At 40.0% G+C, this 6000-nt stretch overlaps 1 protein-coding gene across 7 annotated transcripts in view; it reads right to left on the reverse strand.

The window, feature by feature from the left end:
- tbxa2r (thromboxane A2 receptor) overlaps positions 1–4324 on the reverse strand; it is a 12088-nt gene extending 7764 nt beyond the window's left edge. For 6 of the 7 annotated variants that reach the window (XM_030434422.1, XM_030434420.1, XM_030434417.1 and 3 more), the window contains exon 1: positions 4073–4317. The gene's annotated coding sequence lies outside the window, so the exon portion shown is untranslated. Of the gene's footprint in view, positions 1–4072 lie in introns of all 7 variants that reach the window. The other variant, XM_030434419.1, reaches the window with a different exon arrangement.
- Positions 4325–6000: the final 1676 nt, after the last annotated feature.

The following is a 6000-nucleotide window of genomic DNA, read 5'->3' on the forward strand; positions in this document are numbered from 1 at the left end:
AAAGTACTGGCTAAAAATGTTGTATGCAGAAAGTGTGTTAAAAAAATAGTTACAGGATTTTCCTGCATATGGAAATGTTTGTCACTCATCCAAGTATTTTGATGCAGTCCATTGTTTTACTAAGTATACTTTAATCAAGAGGGAAGCACACTGGACTGTGCAGGATATTAAACAATAGGGGGTAACAAGTTCTATAACTTGATCGAAACCGCAGCAGCAATTTTAAAAGGATGCATATGCAGCACAGTCGGTCATTTTACTGTAGTCCCGCTTTGTGCAACACATTCTGCACAGAACACAATGATGTGTGAAGATGCAGCTGCGCATTGCTGTATTTCACACTCTCACATGCCTTATGTCGCACACTCTCCTAGTTTGTCAGGGAAAACAAAAACATCTCAACGATTTAACTGCACCACAGCAAACGCAACAAACAGGTGTCTTTTTTTAGCCTGTCCCACCCTTGAATTTACGTCTTCAAAGTAAGAGGCAACCAAACTACAAACGGAGGGGGACAATGTTTTAAATCCTATTTATAATTTTCAGCTTGTTAAAACGAATGCCTTTATATTACCTTAAATTGAAAGAGTTTGATATACCATTTACTTTTGCATCTAGCACGTCAAAACTAGACAAGAGGGAACTTGCATGCAACTCACACATTACAGCTGGCAATAAAGTTGGTTCGCTTTGGTTCAAAAGACTTTGTTCTATCTTCTAAATAGAAGCGACTGCTGTTTTTATGTGCTGTGGCGGATTCACATCTGGGTTGAAGTACTTTACTACATATCCCCAAACCACTGGACATCCCACAGATGACATAACGCCTCTGCAAAACAAACCTACGTCTTTTGCGATCAATTGTTTGAGTTTGTTTTTTTTGTTTGTTTTTTTTACTATTACATACCTTTCTGGAGAAACTGATATTATCTTTGAATCTGCTTTTGGTCTGATGTATAATGCGAAACATGACTATCGATGCCCAATAGCGACGACAGCAGATCTTTATTTAACTGTTACATTTTCCCAAAAAGGCTGAAACCATTATAAGCTACATAACTTCATAGAAACCTTTGGCCGTCGGACTGAAAGCTAACTACACAGTTATCAGGTCGTTCCATCCCTCAGAGAATACCAGGACGAGACAGACAGGGCTTGGCGCCAGCTCTTGTGTGACCATGAAAACCTTTTGAGAGTCCCATTAGCCAAAAGAGCCTTTTAGCGTCTCAGATCAATAAGTCGTATTCAAAATGGTTTCCTATTTAAACTAATGGGAGACCACAGAAACTTAATCATGAGGTGTTTGTACTGTATGGAAAATGCTGAGTGTGTGCAAAAACATTTTTATTTTTTTTTGGTTGGCTGCAAAACACTCTTGTGGTTGCTCGAGATAAAAAATATTTTGAAACCTCTGGATTAGTTTGCTGTCGACCCAATATCCTGCTCAGTCCATCAGTACTGCTGGCTTATATGATTATTTGTTTTTCCATGTTCTCATTGCAGCATCTTAATCAAATGTGTTTATAATGTCCCTTAATAAAAAAGGTTGTTACGAATTACTTGACTGTTGCAAAGGACACAAAGAAAAATAAGAAGAACACGATCAGCTTAAAGGAATCCAGATATCTGCACCGATGTCGCCAAGCCAAACTCTTTTGCATTTAGTCTGCTTGGCTGTTAAAGTGGTTTTGGCTTTGTGCTCTCAGTGAAGTAAAGAAATAAAACCTTTCGGCCTGCTGGTTTTACTAGGTCATCTTATAATAAATTATTTAGAACAAAAGACTCAGAATAAAACAGGCGTGAAAGTCTTGACCTGCTATGAATCTCATTGTTGGGATGTTTGTCTCCCTCTGTCTGTCAGTGTTTTGTCTCAGGATGACCTACATTCTGATCACCAGCCAGACTCCTCTCACCTGGGGTCCATCTACACTGATCACCAGTTACCTGTTTTGACACCTCGGCCTCGCTTTGAGAATATTTTGTGCAAATCTGCTCTGTTTTTTTTTTCTTCGCCTGTCTGAAACCTGCCCCCCTGTGCTGCAGACCTGCCACACGCACCAGCCCGTCCAGTTCCGCCCAGCCTCGCCTGTTGTCATCTGAACCCCTGCTCTGGATTATCTACTTTGAAATTTCTGGGAGCTGCTGTTGCCTCATTTTGAACCCTTTGATTTTTATCATTAAAACAGTCTTTCTTCTAACTCCTGTCTCCGGTGTCTGCAGTGTGGGTCCAGTTTTGAATACTACTAGAGTATAACACTTACACATATAACCATGAGAGAGGTCATTGCTGACACATGGAATCAGAGATCTGTCTCCACCACAACATCTTGGAAGAAGGTGTTGCACACGATGGACCGACCGTGTTCTGAGTCGAAAGAGCGCATGACTAACATCAATGCCTGGCGCTCACACACAGTCAAAGTTGATGCCAAACTTTTGGTAAAAAGATGTTGACCACATTGTCACCCCCATGTTGCTGCCATTTGCGTTCACTCTGACACAGATTCAGAAGATGCACTATGCGTCTATGTATATAATTATATTAATAACTGTATATATGTTCTGTAATTTGTGTACCGTGAAGGTGTTTACAAACTTGTTTTCGGTAACAGTATGCAGCCCTGTGTTGTATAATGATGAATAAATGACCTTATTATCTAGAGCTGAAGTGATCAGCTTGTTAAATTTGAGATGATTGTGTGTGTTGACTGTGAGGATGATTACCTAATTACAGTAAAAGATACTTACTCAAATGCTATCTTATGAATTTCTCCAATACCGCAGTTTTTAGTTTCACTAAAGAGACAATGTTGATCCATCTGTCATCCAGATCATGGTAATTCTAAGTGCTATATGTGTAAGTATTGATCTGTGTGTATAGGTTTTCTGTATGCCTCAATGTTGAGGCCTCTATCTTCTTTAATGTGTACTCCATAGTCCAAGAAGGGCAGACTGTCTCCTCTGACGATCTTCCTGTGTCAGGTTGATGTTGTTATCAACAGAAGAATCTGATATGGAAAGCTGTTGATGCTGATGAGTTAACCAAATTCTTTAGAATATTTTGGAGCCAGCCCTTATTGATTTGATATACGTCAAATATAACAGGTGGAGTACACATTACATGTTCATTTTTTTGTACAATCTTACTATAAAGAAACACCACTGCTCTATGTATTCAATTTAGGAATGCCCAAGTACTTAATCCAAGCAATATTTTAAGCTACACCAAATGTATAGGCCCCAAGTCATTAACTTTCAGATTTAAGGAAGCATTTTCTGCAGCTGGTAAAAAAAAGGGGTCCAGCATAAATTCCAGAAAGTCTGGGGTCAAAGGTTTTGGTTTCTGGCAAACCATCCTCCCTAAGGGATCAGGCTGTGGTTTATTTTACCAAGTGCAGCAGTTGGAATTGATTAATGACGGCTGGCCAGTGTTGGTTTCATGTATTTCCCACTGACATAAACCACAGCTACCATACCAGGGGTAGTCCACAAGATAGTTACCCATTAAAGGGTCAAGTAAATGCCTAGTTGGCATAAAATGGTGCCTCAGCTCTTCTTCACAAGACCAGAGATTAGTTTGGATTACACTTGAACAATATTCTATCATTACATTATAATGCTCCCAGGTCTGTGTCGGTCCAAGTGACATTAGGACGAATGATGATGATGAGAAGTTAAACAATAACTTATACTTCTAAACAAGGGTAAATGTGCAAAACTAGGTCAATGTTTTGATCCCCACAAACTTAAATGATTTCATCAAAGTTGAATACATACAACTTCCACTAGGTGCCTCAGCAAATAAGAACCATAGAATAAAACTATTTATCCTGATATACTGCAACGACATCTATAATCAGGTTTGTCCACAGGAAGTGTAAGCTGACAGACAAATATCGAAACCAAAATCCCTAATATGTAAACAATTCCTCATTCTATATTTTTGGGTTCCACTACAGCTTTCATATGTTAAAATATTTGTTTTAAGTCAAATGCAGTTTTTTGTGTTTTCAAATGAAGATATGCAAATATCACAAATGTGGCTGTACCAAGTAAATCAAATTTATCTTACCACCGCAGAAGTTTTTTCAAGAACCAAGTTGACTCTCAGCTGGGAAGTTTTCACTGATGCGTCCAAACCATCTTCCTGCACATCTTCAGATAAGTAATGGTAGAACAAACAATAATCACAAGAAGAGGTGGGACACAATTCACATTAAGCAAGCCCCAACTGATGAAGTGAAACAGAAATTCCTGCAGCGGTCTATTAGCAGTAACCCCCGCTCAGCTCCCTTCCCCGGTATGTGCTGCTGCAGCTCTGATACTCATCTCTCTCTGTCCTGCTGCTTTTTCCCCTTTGCTCAATTCACCCCTCCCCGGAAGATTAAGGGGAGGGGCTCTGGAAGAGCACCACATTGTAATTTAGGCAGAGGAATGAGAAACAAAGGAAAGTCGTAAAGCATCAAACTGAACTCAGTAAGTCGTGCACAGACGGGAGAAAAGGCATTCGTCTCATGTTCAGCTTTAAATTAATACAGTGCTTGTATGAGTGTGTGTGTGATAGGGAGTTGAAAGTGGGGGTCATGGAGGACATGTTAAAGACATTGCTGCCCCAGAAAAGGGTCATTGAAAATTTGGCCAATACATCACAATATTAGATTTGTTTTTAGCACACAGCACTTGGAGGTCTGGGCCCGTATTCACAAAGAATCTTAAGGCTAAAAGTAGCTCCTAACAGGCGAATTTAGGAGCAACTCCTACAAATAATGGGCGTGTCAGTCGTAACTTTAGGACTCCTAATTTTTTAAAATAAGAGTTATTCACAAACCATTTTAAGCCTAAAAGTAGCACCTAAGTCTGGGAGACCGTAGAAGTAGTCCAGAGGACTCCTAACTCACTAAGACCTGGTCACAGCCAAATGTTTTGGAGATGCTAAATGACAGGGAGTTATTAAAACGATGTTGGATGGACCGTGAAGGGATTGAAGTTGTGGTTGAGTTGGTGAGGGACGCAATAACGTTCCCAACCAACTGAAACAATCCAATAACGCCAGGGTTGAAATGTTTGGCAACACTCATTTGTCTACGGGGAAAATGCAGCTCTTCGCACGGGACTAGTATTACCTGGGGACCTCAAGTGATTTAGAAATGATCCCAACACGTCTGTGTTTCGTGCGGCGCATTCACACAGGATAAGCAAAGTCTGTGTTTTAACTCGAATTTACTGACATTATCCCCCGGGTCGATCGCACCGGGCCAGCACAACGGTTAGATATAGATATTTTTAATATAATAACTGGTGAGCCTGTTGAAAGATGGAAAAATGTTCCTTACCGCATGCTGCCATGCATGTAATCCATCTAATCATCTTTCGAGATTTCGCTCTTCTGATGAGCCTCCTGAATTTGCACCCAAAATGCTGTCAGAACTTTTATTTATAATTCCTAACGCAGCCTCCATAATTCTCGACTGGGAAAAAGGCAGAAAAAGGCGTGGAAAACACAACAAACCTTAAGAAAAACAAAAAACGACCCCAAATCACAGAGATGCCGATTCGCATGGGACTAATATTATCACATGACCTCTGTGTTTGGCGAAATACGATAGGTAGTTTGTGGTAGAATTTTTACTTTACAAATTACGGACATGGCAGATTCGCACAGGATTTAGATCACAGACGACATCTGCAATTATTACAAATTACTCGAGGTCCCCAGGTTATACTAGTCCTGTGCGAATAGGGCTTTTGTCAATCAGAAAAAGCTGCATTCCATCAATACACAAATTGTCTTTGATGCACGTTACAATATACTGGACATTGTTGCGATGTCAGGATCAACACACGATTCCCGAATTTTAATAGAGAGTGGTTTGACGCAGCTTTTTGAGCAATTCACGTTTTTCATCGCAATCTTCTGATTTGTATTTTTTTTTTTTGGGGGGGGCGCACTTAATTCTCCTCATAAATACATTTCTTGATCCAATATCTTTTTATAGGCCT

This window comes from Sparus aurata, chromosome 11 (assembly GCF_900880675.1).
Source record: "Sparus aurata chromosome 11, fSpaAur1.1, whole genome shotgun sequence".
NCBI classification, from domain to species: domain Eukaryota; kingdom Metazoa; phylum Chordata; class Actinopteri; order Spariformes; family Sparidae; genus Sparus; species Sparus aurata.